The following is a 22,900-nucleotide window of genomic DNA, read 5'->3' as shown; positions in this document are numbered from 1 at the left end:
CTCCACCAAACTTGGGCTGAAGAGTCACTGGACTGTGGCGGTCACTTGGACGGAGTCGCTGGATTCGAGGGACCTCGCTCGTCGTGCTGAGAGGAGACCCAAGGGACCGGTGATGCAGCTTTTTGGTGCCTGCGGTTGCAGGGGGAAGATTCCGTCGACCCACGGGAGATTTCTTCGGAGCTTCTGGTGCAGAGAGGAGGCAGGCTACCCCCACAGCATGCACAAGCAGGAAAACAGTCGCGAAGGCGGCAGAATCAGCGTTACAGAGTTGCAGTAGTCGTCTTTGCTACTATGTTGCAGGTTTGCAGGCTTCCAGCGCGGTCAGCGGTCGTTTCCTTATCAGAAGGTGAAGAGGGAGATGCAGAGGAACTCGGATGAGCTCTTGCATTCGTTATCTAAAATTTCCCCAGAGACAGAGACCCTAAATAGCCAGAAAAGAGGGTTTGGCTACCTAGGAGAGAGGATAGGCTACTAACACCTGAAGGAGCCTATCAGCAGGAGTCTCTGACGTCACCTGGTGGCACTGGCCACTCAGAGCAGTCCAGTGTGCCAGCAGCACCTCTGTTTCCAAGATGGCAGAGGTCTGGAGCACACTGGAGGAGCTCTGGACACCTCCCAGGGGAGGTGCAGGTCAGGGGAGTGGTCACTCCCCTTTCCTTTGTCCAGTTTCGCGCCAGAGCAGGGGCTAAGGGGTCCCTGAACCGGTGTAGACTGGCTTATGCAGAATTGGGCACCTCTGTGCCCAACAAAGCATTTCCAGAGGCTGGGGGAGGCTACTCCTCCCCTGCCTTCACACCATTTTCCAAAGGGAGAGGGTGTCACACCCTCTCTCAGAGGAAGTTCTTTGTTCTGCCATCCTGGGCCAGGCCTGGCTGGACCCCAGGAGGGCAGCTGTCTGTCTGAGGGGTTGGCAGCAGCAGCAGCTGCAGTGAAACCCCAGGAAGGGCAGTTTGGCAGTACCAGGGTCTGTGCTACAGACCACTGGGATCATGGGATTGTGCCAACTATGCCAGGATGGCATAGAGGGAGCAATTCCATGATCATAGACATGTTACATGGCCATATTCGGAGTTACCATGGTGAAGCTACATACAGGTAGTGACCTATATGTAGTGCACGCGTGTAATGGTGTCCCCGCACTCACAAAGTTCAGGGAATTGGCTCTGAACAATGTGGGGGCACCTTGGCTAGTGCCAGGGTGCCCTCACACTAAGTAACTTTGCACCTAACCTTTACCAGGTAAAGGTTAGACATATAGGTGACTTATAAGTTACTTAAGTGCAGTGTAAAATGGCTGTGAAATAACGTGGACGTTATTTCACTCAGGCTGCAGTGGCAGGCCTGTGTAAGAATTGTCAGAGCTCCCTATGGGTGGCAAAAGAAATGCTGCAGCCCATAGGGATCTCCTGGAACCCCAATACCCTGGGTACCTCAGTACCATATACTAGGGAATTATAAGGGTGTTCCAGTAAGCCAATGTAAATTGGTAAAAATGGTCACTAGCCTGTCAGTGACAATTTGGAAAGAAATGAGAGAGCATAACCACTGAGGTTCTGATTAGCAGAGCCTCAGTGAGACAGTTAGTCACTACACAGGTAACACATTCAGGCACACTTATGAGCACTGGGGCCCTGGGTTACCAGGGTCCCAGTGACACATACAACTAAAACAACATATATACAGTGAAAAATGGGGGTAACATGCCAGGCAAGATGGTACTTTCCTACACAACCCCCCCCCAAACGAAGGACAATAAGACTAGCCATGACCTGATGAGTCTTCATTGTCTAAGTGGAAATATCTGGAGAGTCCATCTGCCATGGAGTGGCTACTCCCAGGTCTATGTTCCACTGTATAGTCCATTCCCTGTAGGGATATGGACCACCTCAACAATTTAGGATTTTCACCTTTCATTTGTTTTAGCCAAAGTAGAGGTTTGTGGTCTGTCTGAACAATGAAGTGAGTGCCAAACAGGTATGGCCTCAACTTCTTCAGAGCCCAGACCACAGCAAAGGCCTCCCTCTCAATGGCAGACCAACGCTTTTCTCTAGGGGTCAACCTCCTACTAATAAAAGCAACAGGTTGATCCTGGCCCTCAGAATTAAGTTGTGATAGGACTGCCCCTACTCCTAATTCAGATGCATCAGTTTGGACATAGAATTTTTTAGAGTAACAAGGGCTTTTCAGGACATGTGCAGAGCACATGGCCTGCTTCAGCTCCTCAAAAGCTTTCTGACAGCTTGCTGTCAATAATACCTTTTTAGGCATTTTCTTGGATGTGAGGTCATTAAGAGGGGCTGCAATGGAGCCATAGTTCTTAATGAACCTCCTGTATTACCCAGTGAGGCCTAGGAAGGCTCTCACCTGAGTCTGAGTGGTAGGGGGAACCCAATCAATAATAGTTTGGATTTTACCCTGAAGTGGTGCAATCTGTTCCCCACCAACAAGGTGTCCCAGATAAACCACCTTACCCTGCCCTATCTGGCACTTTGAAGCCTTGATAGTGAGGCCTGCCTTTTGCAGGGCCTCCAAAACTTTCCATAGGTGGACCAGGTGATCATCCCAACTGGAGCTAAAGACAGCTATATCATCCAAATATGCTGCACTGAAAGCTTCCAGCCCTTGCAGGACTGTGTTCACCAACCTCTGAAAAGTGGCAGGTGCATTTTTCAAACCAAAAGGCATTACAGTAAACTGGTAATGTCCTCCAATGGTAGAAAATGCAGTCTTAGGTTTAGCATCTTCTGACAATTTGATCTGCCAATACCCTGCAGTCAAATCAAAAGTGCTTAGATACTTGGCAGATGCCAGTGTATCTATAAGCTCATCTGCCCTGGGTATAGGGTGAGCATCAGTTTTGGTTAACAAGTTGAGACCTCTATAGTCTACACAAAACCGCATTTCTTTCTTTCCATCTTTAGAATTGGGTTTTGGTACCAGTACCACAGGAGAAGCCCATGGACTGTCAGAGTGCTCAACCACTCCTAGTTCCAACATTTTCTGAACTTCTTGCTTTATGCAGTCCCTGACATGGTCAGGCTGCCTATAGATCTTACTTTTGACAGGTAAACTGTCTCCAGTATCTATAGTGTGCTCACACCAAGAAGTGGTGCCTGGCACAGTAGAGAAGAGTTCTGAAAATTGTCCTAGGAGATTTATGCAATTGTCTTTCTGCTCAGCAGTAAGACAATCTGCCAAAACTACACCTTCCACAAGAGCATCTTGTTCTGTGGAAGAAAAGAGATCAGGTAGAGGATCACTGTCTTCTTCCTGTCCCTCATCAGTTGCCATGAGCAGGGTGAGATCAGCCCTGTCATAGTAGGGTTTCAGGCGGTTGACATGGAGCACCCTAAGGGGACTCCTGGCAGTGCCTAAGTCAACCAAGTAGGTGACTTCACCCTTCTTTTCAACAATTGTGTGGGGTCCACTCCATTTATCTTGGAGTGCTCTTGGGGCCACAGGCTCCAAGACCCACACTTTCTGCCCTGGTTGGTACTAAACCAAAACAGCCTTCTGATCATGCCATTGCTTCTGGAGCTCTTGGCTGGCCTGAAGGTTTTTACTGGCCTTTTTCATGTACTCAGCCATCCTTGATCTGAGGCCAAGTACATAGTCCACAATATCCTGCTTAGGAGCTTTTAAAGGTTGTTCCCAACCCTCCTTTACAAGTGTGAGTGGACCCCTAACAGGGTGTCCAAAAAGAAGTTCAAAGGGGCTGAAGCCCACTCCTTTCTGGGGTACCTCCCTGTAGGCAAAAAGGAGGCATGGTAGAAGGATATCCCATCTCCTGCGGAGTTTTTCAGGGAGACCCATAATCATGCCTTTGAGAGTTTTATTAAATCTCTCCACCAGTCCATTTGTTTGTGGATGATAGGGTGTTGTGAACTTGTACGTTACACCACACTCCTTCCACATGGCCTTTAAGTATGCAGACATGAAATTGCTTCCTCTGTCTGATACTACTTCCTTTGGGAAGCCCACCCTGGAAAATATTCCCAGGAGGGCCTTTGCCACTGCAGGAGCTGTAGTGGTCCTTAAAGGAATAGCTTCAGGATATCTTGTGGCATGGTCCACTACCACTAAGATAAACCTATTGCCTGAAGCAGTAGGAGGGTCAAGGGGGCCAACTATGTCAACCCCTACCCTTTCAAAGGGAACCCCAACCACAGGCAGTGGGATAAGGGGTGCCTTTGGAGTGCCACCTGTCTTGCCACTGGCTTGACAGGTTTCACAGGACTTACAAAATTCTTTTGTGTCCTCAGACATCCTAGGCCAATGAAACAGAGGAACAAGTCTGTCCCAAGTTTTCATTTGTCCTAGATGCCCAGCTAAGGGAATGTCATGTGCCAGTGTTAGGAGGAACTTTCTGTACTCCTGAGGAATCACTAATCTCCTGGCAGCTCCAGGTTTAGGATCCCTATGCTCAGTGTACAAGAGGTTGTCCTCCCAGTAAACTCTGTGAGAGTCACTGACATCCCCATTAGCCTGTTTGACAGCTTGCTGTCTGAGACCCTCTAATGTGGGACAGGTTTGCTGTGCCACACTCAGCTCCTCTCTGGCAGGCCCCCCTTCACCCAAAAGCTCAGCAGTGTCTGCTTCCAGCTCCTCTGGTGTAGGTTCTGCACAGGGAGGGAATTCTTCTTCCTCAGAAGTAGAATCCACTGTAGAGGGAGGGATAGTAGGAAGTGGTTTGCTTCTACTAGCCCTAGCTTTAGGGAGCACTTGGTCCATTGTTCCAGGATCCAAGCTTCCCTGTCCTTTTTGCTTTTTGGCCTGAGCCCTTGTCAAAGCAAAAATATGCCCTGGGATGCCCAGCATTGCTGCATGGGCCTCCAACTCCACATCTGACCAAGCTGATGTCTCCAAATCATTCCCTAATAGACAGTCTACAGGTAAATCTGAAGCTACCACAACTTTCTTTGGACCAGTTACCCCCCCCCCCAGTTGAGATTTACAACAGCCATGGGGTGGCTTTGTGTTATGTTGTGAGCATCGGTTACTTGGTACTGGTGTCCAAGTATGTGTTGTTCAGGGTGCACCAGTTTCTCAATCACCATTGTGACACTGGCACCTGTGTCCCTGTAGGCCTGGACCTCAACACCATTTATTAGGGTTAGTTGCTTGTACTTCTCCAAGTTATGGGGGCTAGCAACCAAAGTGGCTAAATCAATAGCCCCTTCAGAGACTAAAGTAGCCTCTGTGGTCTCCCTAATTAGACCAACCCCAACTAAATTACCAAAAGTGAGCCCAGCTACTCCCTTGGATTGGCTATTAGTAGGTTTGCTCCCACCACCACTGCTATTAGTAGGGACACTAGGTGTAGCAGTAGGGGTTGTAGTGGTAGGAGCTGTGGTGCCTTTCTTTGGACAACTGGGATCTGTTGTCCAATGGCCTTTTATTTTACATAAATAGCACCATGGTTTCTTTTCCTTGTTCTGATTAAAGGAGGATTTGGACCCACAACCCCCACCAGAGTGTTTTTGTGGGCCTGATGAAGATTCATTTTTAGATTTGTCCCCACCCTTGTAAGAAGACTTACCATCCTTCTTTTTGTTACCATCTTTGTCACCCCCTGTATGAACTTTTCTGTTCACTCTTGTTCTGACCCATTTGTCTACCTTCTTTCCCAATTCTTGGGGAGAGGTCAGATCAGAGTCCACCAAGTTCTGGTGCAACAAATCAGACACACAATTATTAAGAATATGCTCTCTCAGGATCAAGTTATACAGGCTGTCATAATCAGTAACTTTACTGCCATGTAACCATCCCTCCAAGGCCTTCACTGCCTGGTCAATGAAATCAACCCAGTCTTGTGAAGACTCCTTTTTGGTCTCTCTGAACTTTATCCTGTACTGTTCAGTGGTTAAGCCATAACCATCCAGGAGTGCATTCTTAAGAACTTGGAAATTATTAGCATCATTTTCTTTCACAGTAAGGAGCCTATCCCTACCTTTTCCACTAAATGATAGCCATAGGATAGCAGCCCACTGCCTTTGAGGGACATCCTGTACAACACAGGCCCTCTCAAGTGCAGCAAACCACTTGTTAATGTCATCCCCCTCCTTATAAGGGGGAACTATCTTGTGCAGATTCCTGGAATCATGCTCTTTTGCAGGATGACTATGGGGAATACTGCTGCTGCCACCATGGGTATCTAAACCCAACTTCTGTCTTTCCTTCTCTAATTCAAAAGACTGTCTATCCAAATCCAGCTGTTGCTTTTTAAGCTTCAGTCTGGTTTGTTCCACCCTCAACTTATTGAGTTCCCTCTCTAACATTCTGTCATCAGGGTTGGTGGGAGGGACATTTCTAGAACGAGAGCTATGATGGGAATGAACAGAAGGAGACGTGTCCCTTATAGAAGCCAACTTAACAGCTTGGTTTACAGAAACATTACTACCAGTATGGTGAGAATAAATGCTTCTGCTATGATGTGAGACAACACTATTTATTTGGTGTGGCTCATCATCATTACCATCTATGCTAGATTGTCTAGTAATGGGCAGGCTAGGAAGTTTCTTTCCTGAATCTTTTCCTGGGGGAGTCCCTGAATCAGATTGGGAACTATTAGGTACTTTTTCAACAGATGGGGCACCTATGGCCTTATCCTGTTCTCTAAGCATGTTAAGTAACAGTTCCAAGGAAGGATTCTTCCCTACACTCAAACCTCTCTCTATACAGAGACTCCTTGCTCTTTTCCAGCTAAGGTTGTCATATGCAAGTTTGGACAGATCAACACTTTGGCCTGTGCCAGACATTTTTTAGAGAGAGTTAAAGTGATAGAAAAAGAGAAAAAAGTTTTCAGAACTTTTTGGAAAGACAGAAAAAAAACTTTTTAAACTTTTAAGAACTTTTTGAAAGTTTAGGAGTACTTTTCAGCACTTAGAAAAGAGTGAAAAGAGGAAATGCAAAACTTTTTGGCTATGTGTATATACACTGACCTTGTTTTGTATATTTTTCTCTTATGACAAGAGTGGTAAGTAGTCTCAAGCACTTATCCCACCACTGCACAACCAATGTAGGAGGCTGGACTGGCTTGTAGTGAGTACCAAGGGGTACTTGCACCTTGCACCAGGCCCAGTTATCCCTTATTAGTGTAGAGGGGTGTCTAGCAGCTTAGGCTGATAGAAAAGGTAGCTTAGCAGAGCAGCTTAGGCTGAACTAGGAGACGAGTGAAGCTCCTACAGTACCACTAGTGTCATATGCACAATATCATAAGAAAACACAATACACAGTTATACTAAAAATAAAGGTACTTTATTTTTATGACAATATGCCAAAGTATCTCAGTGAGTACCCTCAGTATGAGGATAGCAAATATACACAAGATATATGTACACAATACAAAAATATGCAGTAACAGCAATAGAAAACAGTGCAAACAATGTATAGTCACAATAGAATGCAATGGGGGCACATAGGGATAGGGTCAACACAAACCATATACTCTAGAAGTGGAATGCAAACCACGAATGGACCCCAAACCTATGTGACCTTGTAGAGGGTCGCTGGGACTGTAAGAAAACAGTGAGGGTTAGAAAAACAGCCCACCCCAAAACCCTGAAAAGTGGGTGCAAAGTGCACCTAAGTTCCCCAAAGAGCACAGAAGTCGTGATAGGGGAATTCTGCAGGAAAGACCAACACCAGCAATGCAACAACAATGGATTTCCAGACGAGAGTACCTGTGGAACAAGGGGACCAAGTTCAAAAGTCACGATCAAGTCGGGAGTGGGCAGATACCCAGGAAATGCCAGCTGTGGGTGCAAAGAAGCTGCCACCGGATGGTAGAAGCTGAGGATTCTGCAAGAACGACAAGGGCTAGAAACTTCCCCTTTGGAGGATGGATGTCCCACGTTGTGAAGAGTTGTGCAGAAGTGTTTTCCCGCAGAAAGACCGCAAACAAGCCGTGCTAGCTGCAAAGCTTGCGGTTAGGGTTTTTGGATGCTGCAGTGGCCCAGGAGGGACCAGGATGTTGCCAATTGCGTGAGGGGACAGGGGGGGCGCCCAGCAAGACAAGGAGCCCTCTCAGAAGCAAGCAGCACCCGCAGAAGTGCCGGAACAGGGACTACAAAGTGGAGTGAAACAGTGCTCACCCGAAGTTACACTAGAGAGTCCCACGCCGCCGGAGGACAACTCAGGAGGTTGTGCAATGAAGGTTAGAGTGCCGTGGACCCAGGCTTGGCTGTGCACAAAGGAAATCCTCGGTGAGTGCACAGGAGCCGGAGTAGCTGCAAAACATGCGGCTCCCAGCAATGCAGTCTAGCGTGGGGAGGCAAGGACTTACCTCCACCAAACTTGGACTGAAGAGTCACTGGACTGTGGGAGTCACTTGGACAGAGTTGCTGAGTTCAAGGGACCTCGCTCGTTGTGCTGAGAGGAGACCTAGAGGACGGGTGATGCAGTTCTTTGGTCCTGCGGTTGCAGGGGGAAGATTCCTTCGACCCACGGGAGATTTCTTCTGAGCTTCTAGTGCAGAGAGGAGGCAGACTACCCCCACAGCATGCACCACCAGGAAAACAGTCGAGAAGGAGGCAGGATCAGCGTTACAAGGTCGCAGTAGTCGTCTTTGCTACTTTGTTGCAGTTTTGGAGGCTTCCAGCGCGGTCAGCAGTCGATTCCTTGGCAGAAGGTGAAGAGAGAGAAGCAGAGGAACTCTGATGAGCTCTTGCATTCGTTATCTAAGGAATTCCCCAAAGCAGAGACCCTAAATAGCCAGAAAAGAGGGTTTGGCTACTTAGGAGAGAGGATAGGCTAGCAACACCTGAAGGAGCCTATCAGAAGGAGTCTCTGACGTCACCTGCTGGCCTTGGCCACTCAGAGCAGTCCAGTGTGCCAGCAGCACCTCTGTTTCCAAGATGGCAGAGGTCTGGAGCACACTGGAGGAGCTCTGGGCACCTCCCAGGGGAGGTGCAGGTCAGGGGAGTGGTCACTCCCCTTTCCTTTGTCCAGTTTCACGCCAGAGCAGGACTGAGGGGTCCCTGAACCGGTGTAGACTGGCTTATGCAGAAATGGGCACCATCTGTGCCCATGAAAGCATTTCCAGAGGCTGGGGGAGGCTACTCCTCCCCTGCCTTAACACCTTTTTCCAAAGGGAGAGGGTGTAACACCCTCTCTCTGAGGAAGTCCTTTGTTCTGCCTTCCTGGGCCAAGCCTAGCTGGACCCCAGGAGGGCAGAAACCTGTCTGAGGGGTTGGCAGCAGCTGCAGTGAAACCCCTGAAAAGGCAGTTTGGCAGTACCCGGGTCTGTGCTAGAGACCCGTGGGATCATGGGATTGTGCCAGCAATGCCAGGATGGCATTGAGGGGGCAATTTCATGATCATAGACATGTTACATGGCCATATTCGGAGTTACCATTGTGAAGCTACACATAGGTATTGACCTATGTGTAGTGCACGCGTGTAATGGTGTCCCCGCACTCACAAAGTCCGGGGAATTTGCCCTGAACCATGTGGGGGCACCTTGGCTAGTGCCAGGGTGTCCACAAACTAAGTAATTTAGCACCCAACCTTTACCAGGTAAAGGTTAGACATATAGGTGACTTATAAGTTACTTAAGTGCAGTGGTAAATGGCTGTGAAATAATGTGGCCGTTATTTCACTCAGGCTGCTGTGGCAGGCCTGTGTAAGAATTGTCAGAGCTCCCTATGGGTGGCAAAAGAAATGCTGCAGCCCATAGGGATCTCCTGGAACCCCAATAACCTGGGTACCTCAGTACTATATACTAGGGAATTATAAGGGTGTTCCAGTATGCCAATGTGAATTGGTGAAATTGGTCACTAGCCTGTTAGTGACAATTTGGAAAGAAATGAGAGAGCATAACCACTGATGTTCAGGATAGCAGAGCATCAGTGAGACAGTTAGTCATAACACAGGTAACACATACAGGGCACACTTATGAGCATTGGGGCCCTGGCTGGCAGGGTCCCAGTGACACATACAACTAAAACAACATATATGCAGTGAAATATGGGGGTAAAATGCCAGACAAGATGGTACTTTCCTACATCCCCTAAGAGGTTTCAAATCCTGGAGGTGGGAACTTTGGGCCAGACTAATAACAGTAGACCTGCCGGTCAGGACGGTTTAGTGGATCTCACTAAAGGGGTATCAACCAGTTACCAGCAGGAGTTAGAGGACGAGGAGATACAGGGTTAGGATGGGGGCTTACAGCAGCAGTGGCAGAGTCCCCAGTCGCAGGGCTCAGTGGAGGAATCTTTTAATCAGTCTATAGCAGGAATGATATGAGACTTGGCAGTGGAGGTCAGAGGAGGTTTTGAGACTTTGAACAGTAATCAGAAAGAGATAAGAGATCTATGTGAAGTCCTTGGGCAGAATTTTGACGACCTGGCAGACAGGACGGCTGTTCTGGAAGTGGAGGTCATTGACTTAAGGAGAGCCACGGAGGAAAACAGGGAGGCAATTCAAGATCTGAAGACGGGGGAGGAAAGAGTCCAGTCAAAGCTTGAATCAATGGAAAACAACATGAGGATAAATAATTTGAGGTTTTTAAAAGTCCCAAAGGCCTGGAACGAGGTGATTTGAAAGGTCTGGTCATCCGTTTGATTAAACAAGGAGTCCAGGTTGATGATACAGAAGAAGATAGAGAAAAATATATTCAGAAGGTTCATAGGGATCCATTTAGAAACCCCCCTAACAGAGACAAAGTGTAGGAAAGTACCATCTTGCCTGGCATGTTACCCCCATTTTTCACTGTATATATGTTGTTTTAGTTGTATGTGTCACTGGGACCCTGGTAACCCAGGGCCCCAGTGCTCATAAGTGTGCCTGAATGTGTTACCTGTGTAGTGACTAACTGTCTCACTGAGGCTCTGCTAATCAGAACCTCAGTGGTTATGCTCTCTCATTTCTTCCCAAATTGTCACTAACAGGCTAGTGACCATTTTTACCAATTTACATTGGCTTCCTGGAACACCCTTATAATTCCCTAGTATATGGTACTGAGGTACCCAGGGTATTGGGGTTCCAGGAGATCCCTATGGGCTGCAGCATTTCTTTTGCCACCCATAGGGAGCTCTGACAATTCTTACACAGGCCTGCCACTGCAGCCTGAGTGAAATAACGTCCACGTTATTTCACAGCCATTTTACACTGCACTTAAGTAACTTATAAGTCACCAATATGTCTAACCTTTACCTGGTAAAGGTTAGGTGCAAAGTTACTTAGTGTGAGGGCACCCTGGCACTAGCCAAGGTGCCCCCACATTGTTCAGGGCCAATTCCCCGGACTTTGTGAGTGCGGGGACACCATTACACGCGTGCATTACATATAGGTCACTACCTATATGTAGCTTCACAATGGTAACTCCAAATATGGCCATGTAACATGTCTATAATCATGGAATTGCCCCCTCTATACCATCCTGGCATAGTTGGCACAATCCCATGATCCCAGTGGTCTGTAGCACAGACCCTGGTACTGCCAAACTGCCCTTCCTGGGGTTTCACTGCAGCTGCTGCTGCTGCCAACCCCTCAGACAGGCATCTGCCCTCCTGGGGTCCAGCCAGGCCTCGCACAGGATGGCAGAACAAAGGACTTCCTCTGAGAGAGGGTGTTACACCCTCTCCCTTTGGAAAATGGTGTGAAGGCAGGGGAGGAGTAGCCTCCCCCAGCCTCTGGAAATGCTTTGTTGGGCACAGATGTGCCCAATTCTGCATAAGCCAGTCTACACCGGTTCAGGGGACCCCTATAGCCCTGCTCTGGCACGAAACTGGACAAAGGAAAGGGGAGTGACCACTCCCCTCACCTGCACCTCCTCTGGGAGGTGTCCAGAGCTCCTCCAGTGTGCTCCAGACCTCTGCCATCTTGGAAACAGAGGTGCTGCTGGCACACTGGACTGCTCTGAGTGGCCAGTGCCACCAGGTGACGTCAGAGACTCCTTGTGGTAGGCTCCTTCAGGTGTTGCTAGCCTATCCTCTCTCCTAAGTAGCCAAACCCTCTTTTCTGGCTATTTAGGGTCTCTGTCTCTGGGGAAACTTTAGATAACGAATGCAAGAGCTCAGCCGAGTTCCTCTGCATCTCTCTCTTCACCTTCTACCAAGGAATCGACTGCTGACCGCGCTGGAAGCCTGCAAAACTGCAACATAGTAGCAAAGACGACTACTGCAACTCTGTAACGCTGATCCTGCCGCCTTCTCGACTGTTTTCCTGGTGGTGCATGCTGTGGGGGTAGTCTGCCTCCTCTCTGCACTAGAAGCTCCGAAGAAATCTCCCGTGGGTCGACGGAATCTTCCCCCTGCAACCACAGGCACCAAAAAGCTGCATTACCGGTCCCTTGGGTCTCCTCTCAGCACGACGAGCGAGGTCCCTTGAATCCAGCAACTCTGTCCAAGTGACCCCCACAGTCCAGTGACTCTTCAGTCCAAGTTTGGTGGAGGTAAGTCCTTGCCTCACCTCGCTAGACTGCATTACTGGGAAGCGCGACTTTTGCAGCTACTCCGGCCCCTGTGCACTTCCGGCGGAAATCCTTTGTGCACAGCCAAGCCTGGGTCCACGGCACTCTAACCTGCATTGCACGACCTCCTAAGTTGTTCTCCGGCGACGTGGGACTTCTTTGTGTAACTTCGGGTTAGCACCGTTTCACGCATCCTTGTAGTGCCTGTTTCTGGCACTTCTCCGGGTGCTACCTGCTGCTAAGAGGGCTCCTTGTCTTGCTCGACGTCCCCTCTACCTCCTGGTCCAATTTGCGACCTCCTGGTCCCTCCTGGGCCGCAGCAGCGTCCAAAAACGCTAACCGCATGATTTGCAGCTAGCAAGGCTTGTTGGCGTTCTTTCGGCGGGAAAAGACTTCTGCACGACTCTACAAGGCGAGAGGGATCCGTCCTCCAAAGGGGAAGTCTCTAGCCCTTTGTGTTCCTGCAGAAACCGCAGCTTCTTCTGTCCAGTAGAAGCTTCTTTGCACCCGCAGCTGCCATTTCCTGGGCATCTGCCCATCTCCGACTTGCTTGTGACTTTTGGACTTGGTCCCCTTGTTCCACAGGTACCCCAGATTGGAAATCCAGCGTTGTTGCATTGTTGGTTCGTGTCTTTCCTGCATTATTCCTCTAACACGACTTCTTTGTCCTTAGGGGAACTTTAGTGCACTTTGCACTCACTTTTCAGGGTCTTGGGGAGGGTTATTTTTCTAACTCTCACTATTTTCTAATAGTCCCAGCGACCCTCTACAAGGTCACATAGGTTTGGGGTCCATTTGTGGTTCGCATTCCACTTTTGGAGTATATGGTTTGTGTTGCCCCTATCCCTATGTGTCCCCATTGCATCCTATTGTAACTATACATTGTTTGCACTGTTTTCGAAGACTATACTGCATATTTTTGCTATTGTGTATATATATCTTGTGTATATTTCCTATCCTCTCACTGAGGGTACACTCTAAGATACTTTGGCATATTGTCATAAAAATAAAGTACCTTTATTTTTAGTATAACTGTGTATTGTGTTTTCTTATGATATTGTGCATATGACACTAAGTGGTACTGTAGTAGCTTCACCCGTCTCCTAGTTCAGCCTAAGCTGCTCTGCTAAGCTACCATTATATATCAGCCTAAGCTGCTAGACACCCTATACACTAATAAGGGATAACTGGGCCTGGTGCAAGGTGCAAGTACCCCTTGGTACTCACTACAAGCCAGTCCAGCCTCCTACACAAAGCTAGAAGGAATCTGGTCTGCTTCCAGACATATGCTATCCAGGGGCGTATTTTAGCTGCTGCATTGAAAAAAAGCCATAAACGGTTGAAGGTACCAGTTTTAAGGTCAGATCTGATCTATCAAGTGTGACATTGAACAAACAATGGGAACTGGGAAAGAGAATCAAAGTCCTAAAGGGGTTAGGGCTTAATGCCCAATTTAAATTCCCAGCTTCTCTGAGAGTTATGGCTAATAACAAAATGTATACCTTTAGTGATTGTAGAGATGTGGATAATTTGATTAAGAAGTTAGATAAGGGCAATCAGCCACTTGGTTAATATGTACGGACTCAACATAGTTAGTACTCATGGGCTTAGGGGGGCCCTCGTGAGACGTTTTCACCTAGAGAAAGAAGATAGGGTGGTGTAGAAGGCTGGACTGGCTTGTAGTGAGTACCAAGGGGTACTTGCACCTTGCACCAGGCCCAGTTATCCCTTATTAGTGTATAGGGTGTCTAGCAGCTTAGGCTGATAGATAATGGTAGCTTAGCAAAGCAGCTCAGGCTGAACTAGGAGACGTGTGAAGCTACTACAGTACCACTTAGTGTCATATGCACAATATCATAAGAAAACACAATACACAGTTATACTAAAAATAAAGGTACTTTATTTTTATGACAATATGCCAAAGTATCTTAGAGTGTACCCTCAGTGAGAGGATAGGAAATATAGACAAGATATATATACACAATAGCAAAAATATGCAGTATAGTCTTAGAAAACAGTGCAAACAATGTATAGTTACAATAGGATGCAATGGGGAAACATAGGGATAGGGGCAACACAAACCATATACTCCAGAAGTGGAATGCGAACCACGAATGGACCCCAAACCTATGTGACCTTGTAGAGGGTCGCTGGGACTATTAGAAAATAGTGAGAGTTAGCAAAATAACCTTCCCCAAGACCCTGAAAAGTGAGTGCAAAGTGCACTAAAGTTCCCCTAAGGACAAAATAGTCGTGTTAGAGGGAAAATGCAAGGAAAACACAAATCAGCAATGCAACAACGATGGATTCCTGACTGAGGGTACCTGTGGAACAAGGGGACCAAGTCCAAAAGTCACAAGCAGCTCGGAGATGGGCAGATGCCCAAGAAATGCCAGCGGTTGGTGTAAAGAAGCTCTTACTAGGCTGAAGAACTGTGAATACTGCAGGAACGACAAGGGCTAGAGACTTCCCCTTTGGAGGATGGATCCCCCACGCCTTGGAGAGTCGTGCAGAAGTGTTTTCCCGCCGGATGGACGCCAACAAGCCTTGCTACACGCAAATCGTGCGTTTGGTGTTTTTGGACGCTGCTGGGGCCCAGGAGGGACCAGGAGGTCGCAAATTGGACCTGCAGAGAGAGGGGACGTCGAGCAAGACAAAGAGCCCTCACTGAAGCAGGTAGCACCCGGAGAAGTGCCAGAAACAGGCACTACGAGGATGCGTGAAACGGTGCTCGCCGGAGTTGCACAAAGGAGTCCCACGTCGCCGGAGACCAACTTAGAAAGTCGTGCAATGCAGGTTAGAGTGCCGTGGACCCAGGCTTGGCTGTGCACGAAGGATTTCCGCCGGAAGTGCACAGGGGCCGGAGTAGCTTGCAAAGTCGCGGTTCCCAGCAATGCAGCCCAGCGAGGTGAGGCAAGGACTTACCTCCACCAAACTTGGGCTGAAGAGTCACTGGACTGTGGGGGTCACTTGGACGGTGTCGCTGGATTCGAGGGACCTCGCTCGTCGTGCTGAGAGGAGACCCAAGGGACCGGTAATGCAGCTTTTTGGTGCCTGCGGTTGCAGGGGGAAGATTGCGTCGACCCACGGGAGATTTCTTCGGAGCTTCTGGTGCAGAGAGGAGGCAGACTACCCCCACAGCATGCACAAGCAGGAAAACAGTCGAGAAGGTGGCAGGATCAGCGTTACAGAGTTGCAGTAGTCGTCTTTGCTACTATGTTGCAGGTTTGCAGGCTTCCAGCGCGGTCAGCGGTCGATTCCTTATCAGAAGGTGAAGAGGGAGATGCAGAGGAACTCGGCTGAGCTCATGCATTCGTTATCTAAAGTTTCCCCAGAGACAGAGACCCTAAATAGCCAGAAAAGAGGGTTTGGCTACCTAGGAGAGAGGAAAGGCTACTAACACCTGAAGGAGCCTATCACAAGGAGTCTCTGACGTCACCTGATGGCACTGGCCACTCAGAGCAGTCCAGTGTGCCAGCAGCACCTCTGTTTCCAAGATGGCAGAGGTCTGGAGCACACTGGAGGAGCTCTGGACACCTCCCAGGGGAGGTGCAGGTCAGGGGAGTGGTCACTCCCCTTTCCTTTGTCCAGTTTCGCGCCAGAGCAGGGGCTAAGGGGTCCCTGAACCGGTGTAGACTGGCTTATGCAGAATTGGGCACATCTGTGCCCAACAAAGCATTTCCAGAGGCTGGGGGAGGCTACTCCTCCCCTGCCTTCACACCATTTTCCAAAGGGAGAGGGTGTCACACCCTCTCTCAGAGGAAGTTCTTTGTTCTGCCATCCTGGGCCAGGCCTGGCTGGACCCCAGGAGGGCAGCTGCCTGTCTGAGGGGTTGGCAGCAGCAGCAGCTGCAGAGAAACCCCAGGAAGGGCAGTCTGGCAGTACCAGGGTCTGTGCTACAGACCACTGGGATCATGGAATTGTACCAACAATGCCAGGATGGCATAGAGGGGGCAATTCCATGATCATAGACATGTTACATGGCCATATTCGGAGTTACCATGGTGAAGCTACATATAGGTAGTGACCTATATGTAGTGCACGCGTGTAATGGTGTCCCCGCACTCACAAAGTTCAGTGAATTGGCTCTGAACAATGTGGGGGCACCTTGGCTAGTGCCAGGGTGCCCTCACACTAAGTAACTTTGCACCTAACCTTTACCAGGTAAAGGTTAGACATATAGGTGACTTATAAGTTACTTAAGTGCAGTGAAAAATGGCTGTGAAATAACGTGGACGTTATTTCACTCAGGCTGCAGTGGCAGGCCTGTGTAAGAATTGTCAGAGCTCCCTATGGGTGGCAAAAGAAATGCTGCAGCCCATAGGGATCTCCTGGAACCCCAATACCCTGGGTACCTCAGTACCATATACTAGGGAATTATAAGGGTGTTCCAGTAAGCCAATGTAAATTGGTAAAAATGGTCACTAGCCTGTCAGTGACAATTTGGAAAGAAATGAGAGAGCATAACCACTGAGGTTCTGATTAGCAGAGCCTCAGTGAGACAGTTAGTCACTACACAGGTAACACATTCAGGCACACTTATGAGCACTGGGGCCCTGGGTTACCAGGGTCCCAGTGACACATACAACTAAAACAACATATATACAGTGAAAAATGGGGGTAACATGCCAGGCAAGATGGTACTTTCCTACACAACCCCCCCCCCCAAACGAAGGACAATAAGACTAGCCATTACCTGATGAGTCTTCTTTGTCTAAGTGGAAATATCTGGAGAGTCCATCTGCATTGGAGTGGCTACTCCCAGGTCTATGTTCCACTGTATAGTCCATTCCCTGTAGGGATATGGACCACCTCAACAATTTAGGATTTTCACCTTTCATTTGTTTTAGCCAAAGTAGAGGTTTGTGGTCTGTCTGAACAATGAAGTGAGTGCCAAACAGGTATGGCCTCAACTTCTTCAGAGCCCAGACCACAGCAAAGGCCTCCCTCTCAATGGCAGACCAACACTTTTCTCTAGGGGTCAACCTTCTACTAATAAAAGCAACAGGTTGATCCTGGCCCTCAGAATTAAGTTGTGATAGGACTGCCCCTACTCCTAATTCAGATGCATCAGTTTGGACATAGAATTTTTTAGAGTAACAAGGGCTTTTCAGGACAGGTGCAGAGCACATGGCCTGCTTCAGCTCCTCAAAAGCTTTCTGACAGTTTGCTGTCCATAATACCTTTTTAGGCATTTTCTTGGATGTGAGGTCATTAAGAGGGGCTGCAATGGAGCCATAGTTCTTAATGAACCTCCTGTAATACCCAGTGAGGCCTAGGAAGGCTCTCACCTGAGTCTGAGTGGTAGGGGGAACCCAATCAATAATAGTTTGGATTTTCCCCTGAAGTGGTGCAATCTGTTCCCCACCAACAAGGTGTCCCAGATAAACCACCTTACCCTGCCCTATCTGGCACTTTGAAGCCTTGATAGTGAGGCCTGCCTTTTGCAGGGCCTCCAAAACTTTCCAAAGGTGGACCAGGTGATCATCCCAGCTGGAGCTAAAGACAGCTATATCATCCAAATATGCTGCACTGAAAGCTTCCAGCCCTTGCAGGACTGTGTTCACCAACCTCTGAAAAGTGGCAGGTGCATGTTTCAGACCAAAAGGCATTACAGTAAACTGGTAATGTCCTCCAATGGTAGAAAATGCAGTCTTAGATTTAGCATCTTCTGACAATTTGATCTGCCAATACCCTGCAGTCAAATCAAAAGTGCTTAGATACTTGGCAGATGCCAGTGTATCTATGAGCTCATCTGCCCTGGGTATAGGGTGAGCATCAGTTTTGGTTACCAAGTTGAGACCTCTATAGTCTACACAAAACCTCATTTCCTTCTTTCCATCTTTAGAATTGGGTTTTGGTACCAGTACCACAGGGGAAGCCCATGGACTGTCAGAGTGCTCAACCACTCCTAGTTCCAACATCTTCTGAACTTCTTGCTTTATGCAGTCCCTGACATGGTCAGGCTGCCTATAGATCTTACTTTTGACAGGTAAACTGTCTCCAGTATCTATAGTGTGCTCACACCACGAAGTGGTGCCTGGCACAATGGAGAAGAGTTCTGAAAATTGTCCTAGGAGATTTATGCAATTATCTTTCTGCTCAGCAGTAAGACAATCAGCCAAAACTACACCTTCCACAAGAGCATCTTGTTCTGTGGAAGAGAAGAGATCAGGTAGAGGATCACTGTCTTCTTCCTGTCCCTCATCTGTTGCCATGAGCAGGGTGAGATCAGCCCTGTCATAGTAGGGTTTCAGGCGGTTGACATGGAGCACCCTAAGGGGACTCCTGGCAGTGCCTAAGTCAACCAAGTAGGTGACTTCACCCTTCTTTTCAACAATTGTGTGGGGTCCACTCCATTTATCTTGGAGTGCTCTTGGGGCCACAGGCTCCAAGACCCACACTTTCTGCCCTGGTTGGTACTGAACCAAAACAGCCTTCTGATCATGCCATTGCTTCTGGAGCTCTTGGCTGGCCTGAAGGTTTTTACTGGCCTTTTTCATGTACTCAGCCATCCTTGATCTGAGGCCAAGTACATAATCCACAATATCCTGCTAAGGAGCTTTTAAAGGTTGTTCCCAACCCTCCTTTACAAGTGTGAGTGGACCCCTAACAGGGTGTCCAAAAAGAAGTTCAAAGGGGCTGAAGCCCACTCCTTTCTGGGGTACCTCCCTGTAGGCAAAAAGGAGGCATGGTAGAAGGATATCCCATCTCCTGCGGAGTTTTTCAGGGAGTCCCATAATCATGCCTTTGAGAGTTTTATTAAATCTCTCCACCAGTCCATTTGTTTGTGGATGATAGGGTGTTGTGAACTTGTAAGTTACACCACACTCCTTCCACATGGCCTTTAAGTATGCAGACATGAAATTGCTTCCTCTGTCTGATGCTACTTCCTTTGGGAAGCCCACCCTGGAAAATATTCCCAGGAGGGCCTTTGCCACTGCAGGAGCTGTAGTGGTCCTTAAAGGAATAGCTTCAGGATATCTTGTGGCATGGTCCACTACCACCAAGATAAACCTATTGCCTGAAGCAGTAGGAGGGTCAAGGGGGCCAACTATGTCAACCCCTACCCTTTCAAAGGGAACCCCAACCACAGGCAGTGGGATAAGGGGTGCCTTTGGAGTGCCACCTGTCTTGCCACTGGCTTGACAGGTTTCACAGGACTTACAAAATTCTTTTGTGTCCTCAGACATCCTAGGCCAATGAAACAATGGTACCAATCTGTCCCAAGTTTTCATTTGACCCAGGTGCCCAGCTAAGGGAATGTCATGTGCCAGTGTTAGGAGGAACTTTCTGTACTCCTGAGGAATCACTAATCTCCTGGCTGCTCCAGGTTTAGGATCCCTATGCTCAGTGTACAAGAGGTTGTCCTCCCAGTAAACTCTGTGTGAGTCACTGACATCCCCATTAGCCTGTTTGAAAGCTTGCTGTCTGAGACCCTCTAATGTGGGACAGGTTTGCTGTGCCACACTCAGCTCCTCTCTGGCAGGCCCCCCTTCACCCAAAAGCTCAGCAGTGTCTGCTTCCAGCTCCTCTGGTGTAGGTTCTGCACAGGGAGGGAATTCTTCTTCCTCAGAAGTAGAATCCACTGTAGAGGGAGGGATAGTAGGAAGTGGTTTGCTTCTACTAGCCCTAGCTTTAGGGAGCACTTGGTCCATTGTTCCAGGATCCAAGCTTCCCTGTCCTTTTTGCTTTTTGGCCTGAGCCCTTGTCAAAGCAAAAATATGCCCTGGGATGCCCAGCATTGCTGCATGGGCCTCCAACTCCACATCTGACCAAGCTGATGTCTCCAAATCGTTCCCTAATAGACAGTCTACAGGTAAATCTGAAGCTACCACAACTTTCTTTGGACCAGATACCCCCCCCCAGTTGAGATTTACAACAGCCATGGGGTGGCTTTGTGTTATGTTGTGAGCATCGGTTACTTGGTACTGGTGTCCAAGTATGTGTTGTTCAGGGTGCACCAGTTTCTCAATCACCATTGTGACACTGGCACCTGTGTCCCTGTAGGCCTGGACCTCAACACCATTTATTAGGGTTAGTTGCTTGTACTTCTCCAAGTTATGGGGGCAAGCAACCAAAGTGGCTAAATCAATAGCCCCTTCAGAGACTAAAGTAGCCTCTGTGGTCTCCCTAATCAGACCAACCCCAACTAAATTACCAAAAGTGAGCCCAGCTACTCCCTTGGATTGGCTATTAGTAGGTTTGCTCCCACCACCACTGCTATTAGTAGGGACACTAGGTGTAGCAGTAGGGGTTGTAGTGGTAGGAGCTGTGGTGCCTTTCTTTGGACAACTGGGATCTGTTGTCCAATGGCCTTTTATCTTACATAAATAGCACCATGGTTTCTTTTCCTTGTTCTGATTAAAGGAGGATTTGGGCCCACCACCCCCACCAGAGTGTTTTTGTGGGCCTGATGAAGACTCATTTTTAGATTTGTCCCCACCCTTGTCAGAAGACTTACCATCCTTCTTTTTGTTGCATCTTTGTCACCCCCTGTATGAACTTTTCTGTTCACTCTTGTTCTGACCCATTTGTCTGCCTTCTTTCCCAATTCTTGGGGAGAGGTCAGATCAGAGTCCACCAAGTACTGGTGCAACAAATCAGACACACAATTATTAAGAATATGCTCTCTCAGGATCAAGTTATACAGGCTGTCATAATCAGTAACTTTACTGCCATGTAACCACCCCTCCAAGGCCTTCACTGCCTGGTCAATGAAATCAACCCAGTCTTGTGAAGACTCCTTTTTGGTATCTCTGAACTTTATCCTGTACTGTTCAGTGGTTAAGCCATAACCATCCAGGAGTGCATTCTTAAGAACTTGGAAATTGTTAGCATCATTTTCTTTTACAGTAAGGAGCCTATCCCTACCTTTTCCAGTAAATGATAGCCATAGGATAGCAGCCCACTGCTTTTGAGGGACATCCTGTACAACACAGGCCCTCTCAAGTGCAGCAAACCACTTGTTAATGTCATCCCCCTCCTTGTAAGGGGGAACTATCTTATGCAGATTCCTGGAATCATGCTCTTTTGCAGGATGACTATGGGGAATACTGCTGCTGCCACCATGGGTATCTAAACCCATCTTCTGTCTTTCCCTCTCTATTTCTAAAGACTGTCTATCCAAATCCAGCTGTTGCTTCTTGAGCTTCAGTCTGGTTTGCTCCACTCTCAATCTATTGAGCTCCCTTTCTAACAATCTGTCATCAGGGTGGGTGGGAGGGACATTTCTAGATACAGAGGTGTGATGGGAATGAACAGAAGGAGACCTGTCCCTTACCAAGGGCACCCTAACAGCTTGGCTACCAGCATAATGTGAGAGCACATCATCAGTATGATGTGATTCAACCTCTGTACCAACTATGCTAGACTGTCTAGTAATGGGCAGGCTGAGAAGTTTCTTTCCTGAACCTTTTCCTGGGGGAGTCCCTGGATCAGATTGAGAACCATTAGCTACTTTTTCTACAGATTGGGCACTTATGGCCTTATCCTGTACTCTAAGCATATTAATTAACAGTTCTAAGGAAGGATTCTTCCCTACACTCAAACCTCTCTCTATGCAGAGACTCCTTGCTCCTTTCCAGCTAAGGTGATCATATGCAAGTTTGGACAGTTCAACTTTTTGGCCTGTGCCAGACATTTTTAGAGAGAGTTAAAGTGATAGACAAAGAGAAAAAAGTTTTCAGAACGTTTTGGAAAGACAGAAAAAACTTTTTAAACTTTTAAGAACTTTTTGAAAGTTTAGAAGTACTTTTCAGCACTTAGAAAAGAGTGAAAAGAGGAAATGCAAAACTTTTTGGCTATGTGTATATACACTGACCTTGTTTTGTATATTTTTCTCTTATGAAAAGTACAATGACAAGAGTGGTAAGTAGTCTCAAAGCACTTATCCCACCGCTGCACAACCAATGTAGGAGGCTGGACTGGCTTGTAGTGAGTACCAAGGGGTACTTGCACCTTGCACCAGGCCCAGTTATCCCTTATTAGTGTATAGGGTGTCTAGCAGCTTAGGCTGATAGATAATGGTAGCTTAGCACAGCAGCTCAGGCTGAACTAGGAGACGTGTGAAGCTACTACAGTACCACTTAGTGTCATATGCACAATATGGATTAGTTACTTCCCTGTAAATCCTAGTTCTCTTCCAGGGGTATCCTCATCAAAGTCATAAACATTGAATATTCCCGCCCTTGTGCGGGGACCCCGGAGCATATATATATAAAATACATACATAATATCATGTGTAAAACAGCAATGCAGGCTATAATCATAAATAGGCTAAAATGCTTTATTTCTATGCAAGTTTTTTTTTTTTTTTTTTTTTTTTATATTATAAAATCACAATAGATCATAAATATCTACCTAAGCCCCAAAAACTGAACTTAGGGAAGTAAACAGCAGTAAATATCAGAGAAAAATAGAAAAAACCACATTGAAAAACAATGAAGCATTCTTAGCCAATAGGCTGCATGCAGGTTAACACAGGAG

The sequence above is a fragment of the Pleurodeles waltl genome, chromosome 3_1, assembly GCF_031143425.1.
Source record: "Pleurodeles waltl isolate 20211129_DDA chromosome 3_1, aPleWal1.hap1.20221129, whole genome shotgun sequence".
NCBI classification, from domain to species: domain Eukaryota; kingdom Metazoa; phylum Chordata; class Amphibia; order Caudata; family Salamandridae; genus Pleurodeles; species Pleurodeles waltl.
This window is presented reverse-complemented; position numbering follows the sequence as displayed.